Source organism: Gouania willdenowi, unplaced genomic scaffold, assembly GCF_900634775.1.
Source record: "Gouania willdenowi unplaced genomic scaffold, fGouWil2.1 scaffold_354_arrow_ctg1, whole genome shotgun sequence".
Taxonomy (NCBI): Eukaryota; Metazoa; Chordata; class Actinopteri; order Blenniiformes; family Gobiesocidae; genus Gouania; species Gouania willdenowi.
The window spans coordinates 85,775-104,204 of NW_021145116.1; the positions used below are offsets into that span (position 1 = coordinate 85,775).

At 36.0% G+C, this 18,430-nt stretch overlaps 1 pseudogene; it reads right to left on the reverse strand.

The window, feature by feature from the left end:
* Positions 1-1,488: 1,488 nt before the first annotated feature.
* LOC114459819 (ceramide synthase 2-like) lies at positions 1,489-16,325 on the reverse strand (annotated as a pseudogene).
* Positions 16,326-18,430: the final 2,105 nt, after the last annotated feature.

Below are 18,430 nucleotides of genomic sequence, written 5' to 3' on the forward strand. Positions count from 1 at the left end.
TAAAATGTTCTGTTAAAAGCACATTACTGCAGCACTTCTCTCTCTATGTGCACACACTACAGCAGCAGCAGCAGCAACAACACAGTGTCACTTACAGCAGCCCACACAAAGGCTGCTGCACACACATGAACACATGCACCACAGAGTTCTAGTGTAACAATTACAAAAAAAAACATAATGTAAATCAAGCAGCAGTAATTACATTTCAAGCAAAAAAGTCACCAATTCCATCTTCTACTCCTCCAGACCATACACTGTAAAAAAGACGGCATTCTAGCTCCGGGAAAGGGGCGGGGCCTGTGAGCAACAGCTGTCAGACAGTTCATCAAACACAATCCTGGCTCTGATTGGTTCTTTTTGCTCGGTCGTGATGCATTCTGGCAATCTGCCAAAGGCTGCAGAAGCAGCAGGGGGCGGGGCTCAGTGAGCCTGTTTTTTTCACACAAACTACTAGTTTGATGTAAAGCTGTTCTTATATAGTGACAGCTTTAGTAAATATGACAAAAAGTTACTTTTATAAGAGTTGCAGACTGCACCTTTAATGAGTATATATATGAACATAATACCTAATAAAGATTTTTGCTAAACTGTTTATTTAAACGCATCACATTTCACAAATGTTAGACTTTAATTAAAGCCAATTCTTGTAATTCTGTGGGAGTATTTATTTCTAATGTTCTATCAGCCTATGGTGATAGTGATATATACAAAATATATACTGTGTATATTATATCATAATATATACAGTATATATGAGCAATAACCAAATGGATTGCTTTAGGTGGGTTTTACTTTCTTTACTCATTTTTCTAATAAGTACAAAATAAATGTTTCTTCCAGATCTAACAAACACACATATGGGTTTTTTTTCTGCCTTACCTCTGATTTTTCATGCAGTTATATTTTCATGTTTTGTGCCTTTTACAGCCTTTTCTCCATTTTGTTGTTTTTAAAAACTTACTATAGTGTTATCACAAAAAGATTTTTAAAAAAATGACCCAAATTTTCCATTTTTTTGTGCCTTACCTCTGTTTGTGTATTTATAACAATTTCACTAGTTTTGAAGGACTCACTGTTGCTTCACCTATAAAAATATATTCTATATTACCATTTTTTATGTAGTCATATTTTTGTCATTGCTTTGTCATTATTGTCAAATAAATTTTTGCCGTTTTTCATGTTTGTCTCTGATTTTTGGCGTAATCATATTTACATCATTATTTCTGTTTGATTCATATTTTATACCTAACCCTAACCCATATTTTTTACTGCATGGATGAAAGTTGAAACATGAGTTTCTAGGTATTGTTAGAATATCTATATATAATTCCTCGCCCCTACATGTTCAGTTAGATCCACTGTCTCCTCAAGGTCGAACACCAAAGCGTCGTCATACAGAGGTCGGTGCAAAATAAAAATATAAGGTTTTTTCAGTGACTAAATGAAGAGGAAAAAACAAATGAATAAAAAAGTCATCTTGACTGGGCTTTACACGTGGTTAGGGTGAGACGCTCTGTGATTGGTCAGGTTAGTGAGGACGCAGCTGGAGGTCAACAGTGAAATTTTAGAGTTTAAAGAGTCTTTACTCGTCTCCCAATAATAACTTCTTTCTTCTCCTTCGTTCTCCTCGTCTCCTTCCACTTCACTCTCCTCATCACTGCGTTCATCTTTTTCCAGCTGAAGCAGAAGCACAATTTCAAATTTCACAAGTCATTTCATATTATGTTGTACAAAAAATCAAATGTTTATTTTGTCACTATTTGACAACAAAAAAAAGCTCTGGATTGAGGCAAATTAACAGAAACAATATTTATTTAAGTGACTTATGGCCTGTTTATGTTTAAAAAATACCAGTAATAATAGGAAGAGATGTCATAACACACGTGTGTCAAACCCAAGGCTTGGGGGCCAAATCTGGCCCTTGAGAGCAGGGATGGGTAACTCTATCATAGCAGGGGCCACATGAACATCAATATTCATGTTAGCATTTAGAATAATGACCAATCAGAGCATTAATACAGGGGAAAAAACACTTTTAGTTTTTTTTGTCTTTGTGCTTTTGAAGTTTTCAGTTTTTATTTTTCTGTCATTTACTGCATTTTGTTGATTTGTGTGTTTTTGGGTTCATTTTGTTTGTGTTTGTCGTTTTTAGTCATTTTCTGTATTTTGTGTATTATGTTGGGTTTCGTATTTATTCCAACTTCTTGAATTATATTTTTTGTGGATTTGCTTTGAGGGCCGCTAAAAATTAGAATGAGGGCCACATGTGGCCCTTGGGCCGCCAGTTGAATATCAATTTTTGCAGGACAAAGTAAAAATGACAGAAAAATAAATGAGTTATAGATATCTCAGTCCTTCCAAAATACACATAGATACAAATATACACATTTCTCCATGATTACTTCACTTTTTTATTCACAAACTGATGGAAAAAAAACTTTTTTTTTTCTCCAAAATCCTTCAAATTTCCTTCAATTATTCGACTATAATGAAATAATTGTTCATAATATCAAGGAAAAGTAAGTGAATTTAAGTTTAAGGTCAGTCTCGTATATACTTTATATATCATTTATAACTGAAGAGCAAACAGAGACATTCATGTTGAAGTGGCTCTTTTTCACCAACCTAAGGTCTGTGGCCCACTTAAGAACAAATTGGTCTGTATTTGGCCCCTGAACGACCCCCCCATGCAGCACAACAATATAATACATGTATGTTTATAATATAAGTTTAAAAGTCTTTCATTTTGAGGCATAAGGAGAAGTGGCTGCACTAACAAAGACTTAGTTTTTTGCTAAAAAATATTTTCATTTAAAAAAAAAAAATAAACGACTCAAGACTATGTTTAGCATCATGGCTGGTTCTCACCTTGCCTTTGAGGAACTTATAGATCATGCGTATGATCAGCGCTGCCCAGAAGATGTGAAGAGCTTGGAGCACCATCAGAAGGACATTAAAGAAGTAGTAACCAGGGAAAGGTCGAAACACCTCCATGGATAAAACCAGGGTGGTGTGAAGGATGCTGTGAACAACCAACACTCATCAGTTTGTTCTAAGTCAGGGCTTCTCAACCTTGGGGTCAGGATCCCATTTGGGGTTACGAGACAGTGGGAGGGGGTCACCAGATGCATTTAAGAAAATAATATTTTTTTTAACAATTTCAGCCCATTTTTTTTGTGCTACTCCACCAAACTCACCACATTTTAACATATTTTCATCACTTTTTCTTGCCATATTTTTGCTTTTAATGAATTTTTGCTACATTTCTCCCATTTCTGACACTTCTACATCACATTTTAATGACTTTTCTACACATTTTTTCCACTTTCCAGACATGTTCAGCACTTATAAACCATTTCTACTACTTTAACACCTAATGTCACATATATTGACAATTATTGTCATTTTTTACCTCTTTTAACCATATTTCATGATTATTTTTGCCAATTTAACCACATTCATGATTTGTCATGACCATTATTTGCCAGTTTAAACTAATTACTCCTATTTTTTAAATTACATTAACAGTGGATATTATTCAGATGAATAAATAAATGTGGTTATCACAGATTCATAGAACAATAGACCATCATTTTACTGACTTTATGGATGGACCCCAAAAATCTCTCCTTTATTCCCCCTTATAGATGGTCCTGTCTCCACATGACTGTTCTTCAATGTTCATGTCTGTGTTCAACCACCTTCAGATACAGTGGGGGTCCCTGCTCTATGGGACCTTTATTTTGGAGGGTCCCTGCTCTATGGGACCTTTATTTTGGAGGGTCCCCGCTCTCTGGGACCTTTATTTTGGAGGGTCCCTGCTCTCTGGGACCTTTATTTTGGAGGGTCCCTGCTCTATGGGACCTTTATTTTGGAGGGTCCCTGCTCTATGGAACCTTTATTTTGGAGGGTCCCCGCTCTCTGGGACCTTTATTTTGGAGGGTCCCCGCTCTCTGGGACCTTTATTTTGGAGGGTCCCCGCTCTATGGGACCTTTATTTTGGAGGGTCCCCGCTCTATGGAACCTTTATTTTGGAGGGTCCCCGCTCTCTGGGACCTTTATTTTGGAGGGTCCCCGCTCTCTGGGACCTTTATTTTGGAGGGTCCCTGCTCTCTGGGACCTTTATTTTGGAGGGTCCCCGCTCTCTGGGACCTTTATTTTGGAGGGTCCCTGCTCTCTGGGACCTTTATTTTGGAGGGTCCCTGCTCTCTGGGACCTTTATTTTGGAGGGTCCCTGCTCTCTGGGACCTTTATTTTGGAGGGTCCCTGCTCTCTGGGACTTTTATTTTGGAGGTCACTAAAGGGCTGAACAGGTTGAGAACCAGTGTTCTAAGTAATTCTGAAGAGGTTTTGTTGGCAGATTAATAAGATTAAAAAGATAAATGTCTCTTACTTGTTTGGGAAAATGACCAATCGTGTCAGAAGAAAGACCAGAGCAAACGCTACAAACAGCAGGTCACGGGTTCTCTTCCAGGCACTGCCATAGTTGAACATTTTTGCAGACTGTAAATCAATAAAAGTGGATTATTGTGGCAGCTCCAGGTAAGTTCTGACCAAGTAATCTGATTGGACAAGATACATTACATGAGTGCTGATATGAAGTATTTCACTGATCTGTGCACAAACGTGAAAACCTATGAGCTAACGGCAACGATTGGAGCGAAGCGGCTCAGCACCGACTTCTTCACGAGTCTACAGGCTCGGTGTGTGTGTGTGTGTGTGTGTGTGTGTGTGTGTGCGTGTACCCCCCCCCCCCCCTCCACTGTCCACCTGTCAATATGGAATATAATGTTTATTTTGCCAATCATTCAAAATGGCATACAGCTCACACACACACACACACACACGCACACACACACACACACACCACACACACACACACACACAATAATCACCCCTACACTAAGAAATGTTAAATGCTAAATAAACAGTTTTATACCTAAACTGCAGCATTGGTGCAAACTTTATTTATCATTTATTATGTTCATGTCTTATAGAAATAAACCAGATAAATCACACACACTATTTTACACCCACAAATAAAGCCTTTATAACACTACAGAGTACAGTATTTACACCTCTATGTACATACAACCTTCAAACACATACTCATTTGGACATAATTGACAACTCGACTTAAGCTCCTCCCACTATATGAATACATATTTCCGACGGGCACTGTAGTAGTTTATTAATAACAATGAGAGAATGCAGTAAACTTTAATAGCAAAGGAACAAGAAAATGAACTGTTTGTAAAGGCTTAACCCTGTCAGGTATTATCATCTATAGAATCATCTTCTTCAGTTATTTTTCTGTTTTAGATTCTGTATTTTATGCCTAATGTATACATTATTATATAATATTCTTCTGGTCTAACATTGGCACCGTCATTAAACTTCCTGTTTTTAGAGAATATACTGTATTTCAGATATTGTAAATGTTAAATGTCTATTAGTGTTTATGTTGGGTTAGGGTTAGTGCTAACCCTTCCTCCTAAAAGCATTATTCTGTATACATTAATAATAGTTAGAGTGATTTATTGTGTTTAATAGTTCTGTTTAAATGATAAATCAGCAGAAACTCATGAGAAACCTGAACAATAGTCACTATTATAGTGAGTATTTGACTCTTTAAGCACTAAAACTTCTTGTAATGGAGTCAATGATGAGTTAAAATAAATCCTCCTTTGAATGAAAACATTTGTGAATCTTGACTAAAGACTAACGTGTTTGAACTGCTTGTATTTACTGTATTTAGATCCTTTTATTAGTTTCTTGTTGGTGTTTACTGTTCATTTTAGATTTATACAGATACAAACTGTCTTTAAATAAAGCTCATTTAAAATACCTTATGAATCTAAATGAACACTTTATTGTTTTATTTCAGAGGTAAACAATGTTTTCTTTTTTGTTTTCATAATCAAATGCCTGATGAAATCAATATTTCTTATTTAAAGGTTTAAACTTTTTAATTCCAGCTCACAGTGTGTGTGTCATAGAACCACATGAAAACATTAAATCCACTCACTTTATTACTGAGCTTAGACTCAATTTAACACGTTTCATAAAAAAGCAGAAGTTCTAGAAAAGAAGGACGAGCATTTGGAAAATATACATAAAAGGTCCAAAAAGCTCAAATAAGCTCTTTATGCTGTTATTAAAGGAATTTGATGTTGACCCATTTCCAGAGCTTGTTCACACACTCCATGTAACCACACCCACACACACACAATACTAACAATACCACTGATAGGTTACGCCTCTTTACATTTATAATAACATCTTTGTTCAACACAATACATATTGTACTTCTTTTATCCTTGTGTGGTTTTCTCTATTTTTGTTGTTGGTGTGTGTTTCTGGGTTTTGATGTTTTGTGTGATTTTCTTTTCAGTACCGAAACCGAAACTTGGTATATTTTTGTTATCATTTAGTACATTTTGTTTTATTTTTGTTTCTGTGTATTTTGAATCATTTTGAGTATTTCTGTTTTTGGAGTCATTTATGTGTATATTTAGTGTCGTGTGTATTTTACAGTTGTTTATTTGTGGTCGTCTTGTGTCTCAGAGTAAATGTTTATTTTTGCTGTTTTGTGTATTTTTCTGTCGATTTACATGTTTTTGGACTCATTTTGTGATACTTTGAAAACACATTCATCTTTAAGACGTAAATTCCTTTGCATTTTTAAGCATTTTATCATTTTTTTTCTATCTTTACTTTAACCTTTATGTTGGTGAGATGTCAGTATTTAGCCAGAATGTGTTTTGCTCTTGGACAGCAGAATACTGGATATTTGAAACTGGCATTTATGACGTTCACTAGAGCCTCATCATCTCAATGGTTACCTCTAGCAGGATGTCCGAGGAGTCGTGGAGCAGCATGACCAACGTACCTATTCTAATGTAATTGGCACAGTAGGAAAAGCTGAGCAGAAAGATGGTGGCTAGATGATGGATCACCTGCTCTTTGAAATCCTGACAAAAACAACACATGCAAGTGAACCTACTGTATATGTGTCAGAGGAAGAATTTAAACAACAAAGCACTTATTAACCATGTGAATGAGGCATAAAATAAGAACTCAGTGAAGAGTGACTTTCACTTATAAAAGTTCCTGTTTTGTTGTGTAATCTTTGTCCAAACCTTCCTCTTGATATCCACAGAAATCCGTAGAAGGAGAGATCCATAAAAGCCCAACTCCAGCATGTAATACCAGTAGAGGGCGCTGTCCATGGGCTGGAGAGGAAACAACAATTTATCCAACATTAGTGGTAAAAATAGATCAACACACGGATATTTGCTAAAACACTTAAAATACCTTTTAGTATTTTAATCAATGGCATTTTCTGTTCATACGGAATTGACTTTGTGATAAAAAACTCCAACATCTTCGAGACAGAAGCAGCAAAACTTTGTGTTTTTGGTTTTGTATTTGATTTTTTTATTTGAAATACTTTATTAATCACTGAAGGGAAATTTGTGTTATTTTAGGGACATGCATTGATGGAGAGATGTCAGAGTGGGGCACCAAACCCCAACACTGCTTCATTGTAAATTTGAAGCAGTGTTGAGGTTCGATGCCTTGCTCAAGTGCACTTTGGCAGTGCTGGAGAAGTGCCCTGGCACCTCTCCAGCTACCAGAACAACTTTTGTTTTTGGTCCACACCAGGACTTGAACCAGCAACCCTTCAGTTCCCAACCCATGTCCCTACGGACTGAGTACTAGTACTAACCCAAATATAGTACTGCTTTCTCTCATTTTCTATGTTTTGGTATCGTTTAGTACTTTTCTCATTTTGCAGGTTTATTCAGCTCAAATATTTATAGATAGTAATCAAACCATTAAATCAAGACAGTTTAGAAACTGATGGAAAACGTTCTGATAGCGTAGCTTTGATTACAGTGAGAGACACAAACATGTGACTGTTTAAAAAAAGATCAGATCAGATGATCATCATTCATGTTATCATTTAGAATAATCTGAGCTTTAATAATAAAAACAACAAATCAGAGTTTGTGTGTTTTTTTTTTTTGTTGATTTTCCTCATTAAGTGTTTTTTTGAGTTCTTTTTGTTTATTCTTGATGTCGTTTTGGAAATGCTTGCGTATTTCTGTTGTGTGTTTGAAATAGTTTTATTTCTTTGACATTTTGTGTTTTTTCTTGTAAACACTCAATTCCTAATGCAAATTAAATTCTGAATTACACACACACACTTTTTTAATTATTATTATTATTCACCTTAGCTACAAACGTTGCTCACTGAGGACACCTGCTGGTTAATATTTACAAGGTTTTTTTTAGGACATTAGAGCCACCGAAGTGGTTTTTAAAAGGCTTTTGTGCAGTCACTCCTGTAGATTCTACACAGATTTCAACTTATGCTGAGTTACCATGACTACCTGTCAACATTGAGCTGTTCTGCAACGCTGCATTTAAGACAATTTTTTGAAATGATTCATGAAAGATATCATTGCAGTCCAAACAAATCTAACGTTGCACACCTTTGAACCAAGCAGCAGCCATGTTGAAAGTCTCAGGTTAATCTGAGCCTGATTCAGAGATACTTGAGGAACACACACACACACACACACACACACACGCACGCACACACACGCACGCACGCACGCACGCACACGCACACGCACACGCACACGCACACACACACACACACACACACACACACACACACAGAGAGATTCCTTGCTTTATAGATAGAATATACATTTTCTGTATTTTTCTATTTTGTACGTTTTCTGGAGTAATTTTGTGAATTTGTGGGTGTTTGTATTTTTTTCTGTTATTCTGTGCGTTTAGCTTCAGGGCTACACAAAGAAAAAGGGCCACATATTGACCCCTGGGCCGCCAGTTGCCTATATCTGCTGTAGTTGCATTTTTGTTTTATTGAAAATTAGCAAAGGAAATAAAAATCTTTCTCTACTTCTTGTGTGAGAAAACAATTTCCTTGTATTTAGTAGGTTTAGAATAAATAATCAAACCAGTCTGAATGGGTTATGCTGATCCTGCATGATGTCATCATCATGGTTTAAATATAATTAAATTCAAAGCATGTTGATCCCAGAAACCAATTTTTTTTCCTGAAAACAAATTGCAACATATTTTTTTTTTGCATGAAATAAATAAAGAATAAAGTGTCTTCTTTATCCTCTCCTACTCACTTTAATTTATACAGAGATTATTATTAGTATGTAAGATATTTCATATTGTTTACCTGAACTGGGTACTCTCTCCAGCATTCCCTGTGATCCCAGAACCAACGTCTCTGCCATAAGAAGTGATTAGAAAAACCTCTGCACATTCAAAGGTATAAAAGCTCAGACATTTGCTCATTTATGAACAAAACTTACATCAATCAAGCAGGAAAGACCTCCTACAAATGCTGAGAGGTAGAAAAAAAACCTCCAACTACAAACGGAAGATAAAAATGTCTGACTTCAAATATTTCCATGACTTTCTGAGATTTTAATGACGTTAGGAGAAAAACTTAAAATGTAAAAAACTATTGCACTGAGGAAAAAAATCACTTACGCAGCTTCCCCAAACTTTGTGGTCTGACTGGGTCGATCCTGGTTCCTACGGAGTCTGAACCAGGTCTGGATCTGTCTCTGGGTTTTAGTGCTAGACTCCATCAAGCTCATCATTTCACTCTGAAACCAGAACCAAAGACCTGGTGATAAGTAGATATTTTGTGTAGGACACTTTGTTACTGCACGTTGGGCCTAATTCACAGCTGTTCTACTTCAGTGGTTCTCGACCTTGTTCTGGGTCGTGACCCTATTTTAATATCACAAATTTCTGGTGACCCCACAGGCTTTTAATATCTAAAATTGGTTTTTGATCATATTTGTTATACAGTTACAAATACAGAGTGGTAAGGATTAGTGCACAAAGTGACAACATACAACAGCTCAGATATTTTATATTGTATTTTATTTTAACTAGATTTCTATTTGAGAAAGTGAAAGTATAGAAATATGTATATATAATATAAAAAGAATAAGAATGATTTAAGTCTGTCTATTCATGCAATGTGTTTTTTTTAACTGTGCAAAACAGATACTGTAAATAAAAAAAATGAAAAAATGTTTTAATTAAAATGTAATCAGTATTAATTAATTAAAATATTACTAGACATATGGGGTGACCCCATTTTATTTCCAGGCGACCCCACATGGCATCAGAATTTGTTCTTATCAACAAATCCTACAAAGGTTTTTTTGTATTTTTTGTGCAGTTCAATAAAATACATGATTAGTGTTATTTGTGTCTGCTGATCGATTGATTGATTGATCGATTGATTCATTTAATTTTGTGTCAGCAACAGAAAAAACCTGCCCTTATTATTAATAATAATAATAATAATAGGGTTATTAGGTTGTTAGATGAATAAAAAATAAATTAATTAAAAGATAATGAAAAAAGTCCTCAAATCCAATAAAAACTAATACTATTAAGGTGCAAAAAATATATAATTAATCATTTAAGTTCACTTCAGTTATATTTTTACTGTATATATGGTGGAGGGCAGAAAAAACAATGTTCATGTGTGAATTGGAGTTCTTATATTGGAGCGTTTAGATGCAGGTCAATAATATTAATGATTAGTTACTGATGCTAATCCTAATTAGGCTCATGGTATGAAAAATAATAATGAGCTCAGGTCTCACGTGTGTTGGCCGTTGGTTCCTCTGGGTGTAAAAGGACTCCAGCTTTAGGGAGGGGGGGGGCACCCACTGTCACCCTGTCATTCACCCCTAGACATCTACCCATGGGAGGGGCCACAAACCTGGGACACACACACACACACAGAGTTATGGAAGTAGATTTGTGTTTACTTTCCAAAGAAAAATAATTTTCAAATATAATTATATATTTGAGACCCAAATAATTGCATTTGGAGGCATTTTTTCTTTGATTGAAAATGTTTTTATAGAAATAATCTTTTTTGTCATATTATGGGTAATACATTTGTGTCTTTAATATTCAATCAACATATAAAACTGACAAACACTGTTTTACGTCCTGTTAGTTTAAAAGTGGAGCCTTTTACCATTTAATTTAATTTAATTTAATTTAATTTAATTTAATTTAATGTAATTTAATTTAATGTAATGGCTGATCATCAGTGTTGGTAACGTTACTTTAAAAAAGTAATAATAATAATATAATTAATCACTACTTGTTCCAAAAAGTAACTGAGTTAGTAACTAAATTACTCTATAATAAAAGTAATTTATTACCAAGGAAAGTAAATATTTGCATTACTGTTAAAAAAAAAAAAAAGTTGCTTTATGTCAAATAATTCATATTTTTAGATGTGTGTCGTTGTGAGGTGTTTCATTAAATTATAGTTGTTTACAACAGATGTGGACAAAGTCTTCACTCCTGGATATAATGAACACTTCACATGTACGTTCTTGTTTTTATCATAATTAATATAAAATAGTGTTTGTATCGTTACCTTAAAAATGTGTGTGTGTGTGTGTGTGTGCTGGCACGTCGCCTTAGCCAATCATAATCTCTCATGGTGTTTTTAACACACCTCCTCACTACAGCTGAGTAAGAATCCAGGGATGTTTTCAGATTAACATTTTATTTATTCAATACATGTAACGCACCACATTTAACGTTCAGTAACGATAACGGCGTTGTAACGGCATAAAAATTAGTTAGTGAGATTACCCTGTTACTGAAAAACAAACACCGTTATTTTAAACACTGCTGATCAGTGTATGAGTGCACACATTTGTAAAAGGGTTATTAATGTTGTATTCTATTAAAATAACTTGTTTAAACATGATTAAAGTCAGATTGTTGTTCCTTCTCTCTTCACTGACACCAGAGGTTTATTCTATAAAACAGGTTATGTTCAAACTCTGAGTATGTTCAGGTTTAAATGATGAAACTCTGAGTATCTCATTCATAAACATGAGGTATGTTTATCTCTGAGTATGTTACCATGGTAACATTGTCCATGAACTAAACCTGGTCACTGACTGGTTTTATCAAAGAAACCCTGGGTTTCTACCTGGCTCCGCCCACCTGAACACTTTAATAAACCTTAACACTTTTCTCTGAAACACATTAGTGACATCACACACCACAGACGTGTTCACATCAGAATCAGAATCAGAATCAGAAATGTTTTATTTGCCATGTACAGTTTTGAGGACAGTACAAGGAATTTGACTTGGTGGTTGGTGCACAAAACAAGCAACAAAAAGAAATAAAAGAAATAAAAACAACACAACAAAGAACAACCCAGCAACAATAATAATAATAATAATGATAAATATAAAGGATGAGGGATAAATAAAGGATAGATAGAGAATAAAGGATAAATAGGATAAATATAAATATATATATACAGTGCAGCAGATATCAAGCTGGTGGAGGTGGTGATCGGGTGGGGGGGGGGGGTTCAGTGGGTGACTTGGGGTGTGTTCATGTGGATGGTGGCAGAGGGAAAGAAGCTGTTTTTGTGTCTGGAGGTTCTGGTCCTGATGGACCGAAACCTCCTACCAGAAGGGAGAGATTGAAACAGTTTATGACCGGGGTGGGAGGGGTCGGCCACAATCTTTCCTGCACGCCTCAAAATCCTGGAGGGGTTCAGGTCCTGGAGGGAGGGCAGATTGCAGCCGATGACCTTCTCTGCAGAGTGGATGATACGCTGCAGTCTGGCCTTGTCCTTGGCCGTAGCTGCAGCGTACCAGATGGTGATGGAGGAGCAGAGGATGGACTGGATGATGGAGCTGTAGAAGTTCACCATCATCTTTGTTGGCAGACTGAACTTCTTCAGCTGCCGCAGAAAGTACATCCTCTGCTGAGCTTTTTTGATAAGGGAGCTGATGTTCAGCTCCCACTTGAGGTCCTGAGTGATGATGGTCCCCAGGAAGCAGAAGTACTCTACAGAGCTCACTGTAGAGTCTCCCAGGGTGAGGGGGGTGAGGGGGGCTGGGTTCTTCCTGAAGTCTGCTATCATCTCCACTGTCTTTAAAGCATTGAGCTCCAGGTTGTTCTGGCTGCACCAGGACACCAGCCGGTCTGTCTCCACCTGTAGTCGGACTCGTCTCCATCAGCGATGAGACGATGATGGTCGTGTCGTCTGCAAACTTCAGGAGTTTGACCGACTGGTGAGAGGAGGTGCAGCTGTTGGTGTACATGGAGAAGATCAGAGGAGAAAGAACACAGCCCTGAGGAGATCCAGTGCTGATGGTCCGGGGAGCAGAGATGGTTTTTCCCAGCTTCACGTGCTGCTTCCTGTCAGACAGGAAGTCTGTGATCCACCTGCAGGTGGAGTCTGGCACGTTCAGCTGGGAAAGCTTGTCCTGAAGGAGAGCTGGGATTATTGTATTAAAAGCAGAGCTGAAGTCCACAAACAGGATCCTGGCGTAGGAGCCTGGGGAGTCCAGGTGCTGGAGGATGAAGTGGAGAGCCAGGTTTACAGCATCGTCTACTGACCTGTTGGATCTATAGGCAAACTGCAGGGGGTCCAGGTGGGGGTCGGTGATGTCCTTGATGTGGGAGAGCATGAGGCGTTCAAAGGACTTCATGACCACAGATGTCAGAGCGATGGGTCTGTAGTCATTAAGTCCTGTGATCCTCAGCTTTTTAGGGACAGGAACGATGGTGGAGGCCTTAAAACAGGCTGGTACGGTGCATGTCTCCAGTGAGGTGTTAAAAATGTCTGTGAACACTGGAGACAGCTGATCAGCACAGTGCTTTAAGGTGGAAGGAGAGACAGAGTCCAGTCCACAAGCCTTACGGGGGTTTTGTCTCCTGAAAAGTCTATTCACATCTCTCTCTTTGATGGAGAAAGGTGTCTCTGTAGGAGGGGGGGAAGATAGGGGAGAGAGCCTCTGTAGGCAGCTGTGGTGAGACTGTAGCTTTGATGTGGGGGGTGAAGGTGTTGGAGTGAGGCTGGTCAGAGGTGTGAGGGGGGTTGGAGTCAGGTCTGTCCCATTGTCTGTCAAATCTACAATAGAACTCATTCAGACTGTTGGCCAGGCAGAGGTCGTTAGCAGCAGCAGGGGCTCTGGGCTTGTAGTTTGTAATTTGCCTGAGCCTCTCCAGACAGAAGCTGAGTCATTTGCAGAGAACTGATGTTGTAACTTCTCTGAGTACAAACGTTTGGCTTTTCTCACCTCCTTTTCAAACGTGTACTTCGACTCTCTGTACTAATGTTGTTTTTTTATTGTTTAAACGGTAGTTTTCTTTCTAACATTGTAGATGTAGATCATTTAGTGAAACACACTGAGAGGTTGATCTACATTAAAACATCTACTGACTATAATGATTGATCCACTTCATACCAGCTGTAATAGAATCAGATACACAGAGTTTACCATGGAGGGTATATTGACCCAGAGTTTATGGATAAACTCAGAGTTTGTTAACCTTCCTTTATGGAACACACCTCTGGTACTATTCTCTCTCTCTGACACTTGATCATAATCAGGAAGCTCAGCGTGAGTCTGAATATGAAATGCAATAATACACATTTAACTTTAAAAGTTCTTTTAATCAAACAAGTTGTGGGATTGACTGTTTTGTTTATTAAGATGTGAGGATCAGATTCATATACACGTGTATTATAACTCAGTGAGGCTGCGTTAGTACCTCTCAAAGACGTAACGAAGGGCAACAAAGCCCAGAGCGAGGGGCGGAGCTGTGAACAGGTCCCGGGGGCGTGGCCTCTCAGAGTCTGAAAGTCGCTCCATGTCACTCCAAGTAACTCCAGAAGGAAGCCAGTAGTCCTCTCTCCACACATCTGGCAGCAGCTGCATTTTACTGTAGGTCGAGTTAGTTATTATAAATACAGTTAACTTTATATACATCACCATTAAACTATTCCTTTGAAGTGCAGAGATTTGAAAACACATTGAAAAATACTATATATACTGTATATATACATATACAGAGCCTTGTGAAAGTATTCGTCCTCCTTGAACTTTGACCTTTTGCCACATTTCATCCTTCAAACATAAAGATATAAAACTGTAATTTTTTGTGAAGAATCAACAACAAGTGGGACACAAAGTGAAACGAAATTTATTGGATATTTCAAACATTTTTAACAAATAAAAAACTGAAAAATTGGACGTGCAAAATTATTCATCACCTTAAGTTAATACTTTGTAGCTTCACCTTATGCTGTGATAACTACTGTAAGTCTCATGGGGTTTGTTTCTATCAGTTTATCACATTGAGAGACTTTAATATTTCCCCATTCCTCCTTGTAAAACATCTGGAGCTCAGTGACGTTGGATGGACAGTGTTTGAACAGCAGTTTTCAGTTGTTTCCACAGATTCTGGATTGGATTCAGGTCTGGACTTTGACTTGGTCCTTCTAACACCTGGAGATGTTTATTTGTGAACCACTGTATCTATTGTAGATGTAGCTTCATGTTTTGGATCATTGTCCCAGTCTCAGGTCTTTTTCAGACTCCATCAGGTTTTCTTCCAGAATGGTCCTGTATTTGGCTCCACCCATCTTCCATCAATTTTAACCATCTTCCCTGTCCCTGCTGAAGAAAAGCAGCCCAAACCATGATGCTTATACGGAGACTTGATCACACACAGGAGGATTCTGTTTATCATCATTAGTCGTTTAGGTCAACGTTGGATCATTCAGAGATCCTCACTGAACTTTTGTACTGAAAGTAAAGGGGATGAATACTTTCACAAGGCTCTGTAAATAACAGACACTTTCATTTTGTAAAAGTAAAAACCAAAAAAAAAAAGTCTCTGTTTCAATAGATTTTTTACCCCAAACATTATTAGTTAAATGTAACTTTTAAAACTATCCATTTTTGTTGTTGTTGAGAATGATCAAAGTTTAAGAGGATTCTGGTATATCACAACAAAATAACACTAGAACCACATTTACATTTATGTTTGTGTATAGCACATTTCTGTTAGGACAATTATCAATATTATTATTATTATTATTATTATTATTATTAATAAACACATCATCTGAAGACATAGGTAAAATTACTTAAAATAATATATATTTTTAAAAAGGTTATAAAATAATTAGGTCTAAAAAAGGTAAAATGAAAAAAGTTACAAACAAAAACCATTAAATATGTAAAGTTAATAAATCAAAGCAGAGAATATAAATATAAAGTTAATATCTAAGTGTTTATAGACAGAACGTTGCGGTAAATTATTTCTGTGAAAAAGTTTTACCGCAAAAACTCACCGTTTGTGGCTTTAAACGGAAACAGGACCGAAAAGTATTTCCGGTCTGTTCCGGCCTCTTCCGGTCTGTTCCAGGATAAATGTTCTTGGTCCGGTTGTTCAGACTCTGCAGCAGAAATGATGATGATGATGATGATGATGATGATGATGATGATGATGATGATGATGATGATGACGTCATCTAACGTCAACATCCGTCAAAACCACGAGCAGCATTCGGAAACAACCGGTGTATTTTTACAAAATAAAAGCATTACATGTGACGTGACGCTGTTTCTATAATTTTAAATGTAAAAAGAATCCAGAATAATTACATTTTATGAAGTTACATGAACACATTTTACATAAGGTCAAAGTAATTTTCCGATACACGTTGGATAACGTTTAATAGTAATTGAGATGTAATTGTGCTTTTCTTTTGAAAGGTACAGATATTAGTAGATTATCAGAAGGAAGTTGCTTGATAAGTAATGGCCCCTAAAATACCACCAGGGGTCTCACCTGCACCCCACTTACTGCAAAAATAAAATAAAATAAATGAAATAGAATTTTAAAAAAAAATGCAATAAAATAGAAATACAACCACAAATTTTTGTATTTGGGATTTTTTTTGTAAACCACATGCATTAAGCGTGACAATTGTTGCGTTTATATTTGATCTATATGTCAGCATCATTAGCATTTTATTAAAAAAAATATATTTTTAATATTTATTATGGCTAACTGATATTTAAACTTGACTATAATGTTAAAATAATAATGGAACATGTTAATGATTGATGAAAATATTCCCACCAAAGTTGTTCCCAGACAGTTAGAATGACAATAAGACAAGATGGATCGTGTTCTGCTGATGATTAATAAAAGGAAAAATATCAGATGCTAAAAAAAAACAAACATATGAAAAAGATATAATTGCTCGTTAGACAAATTATTATTTAACCCTAAAAGACTAAATAGAGAATGATAAATAAAATAAATAAAGATGGGAGAAAATGTAACTCTGAATAATGTAATTTAAAATGAACCAAAAATATTGATAAATGATGATTATCAAATTATTTTACCATATTTTGCAATGCCACTTTGAAAGGTGGTCAGGTATACATGATTACCTTCTTTTTATTACTAGATTAAAGTAGATTATTTATTATTTTAGTCTTAAAATCTTAGTGAAAATGTAGGCAAGTAAACCAAATAAAACGTTGTTCCTACTTTGTTCACAAGAGGTCATAAAAGCTACAATTCTAAATGTATTCATAGATCTATAGATAGATGTATATGATAGACAGGGCATTCATTGTCTACATAGATGTGTCTCTTTACAAGCTCCTCATCAATCATTTCATTTGCTCTAAATCTTGCTAACATTGATTTTTAGCAGTGACTAATGAAGAATAAACTAATATTATTTGGACTTGTAGCTTCTGTGCTATGCAGCTCTATAACTTAATCAGTGTGTGTCTCTAACAAAGCTGGACAACATGAAAACATTTATTTCATATGAAAACTTTAATAAATATTGCGACTTGCACAAATAATGATTTATTAATTCATCACATAGTTTTTATTATTTTATTATCACAGAAACCGACAAATCTATAAAACATACGCTCTAGCATTCCTTTAAAAATAGTCAGTTATAAAGAACTGGACCAAACTTCACAAAACACACGTTGAAGGAGCAAAAACATTAGTTTTAAACATAAAAAGTCAGATTTTCTCACTTGTACAGGCACTGTCATTTGGCTGGTGAACAGAACATAGAGTACATGCATTTTATAACCAAAAAACTTTATATATAAGCATTTATGAACCAACATGAGCTGCTTCTGTGTTTTAAAATGTATTTTTAATACATTATTATAATATCAACATATTCAATAAAGGAATTCCTTTTAAATAGAAAGACTTTGGTTAAGTATTTTTCACTTTACCTGAGCATCACATGAAAAACATGACGAAAAAGCCTTGATAAATAAACAAACACAAAAATTAGTTAATCAATTTATTAAGTTATTAAAATTCTGAAAAATTCAACGATACATAACCACCCAAAATTGAAACTATAAATAAATAAATTTTAAAAAGATTTCCAAAAGTGAATTTTTTCACTTACAATATATGTCGATTATATATTTCACTTTGCTTTCTTTAGTTTATTCATGTTTACTTTCATGGATGCACATCAGGCCATCTCTTGCTC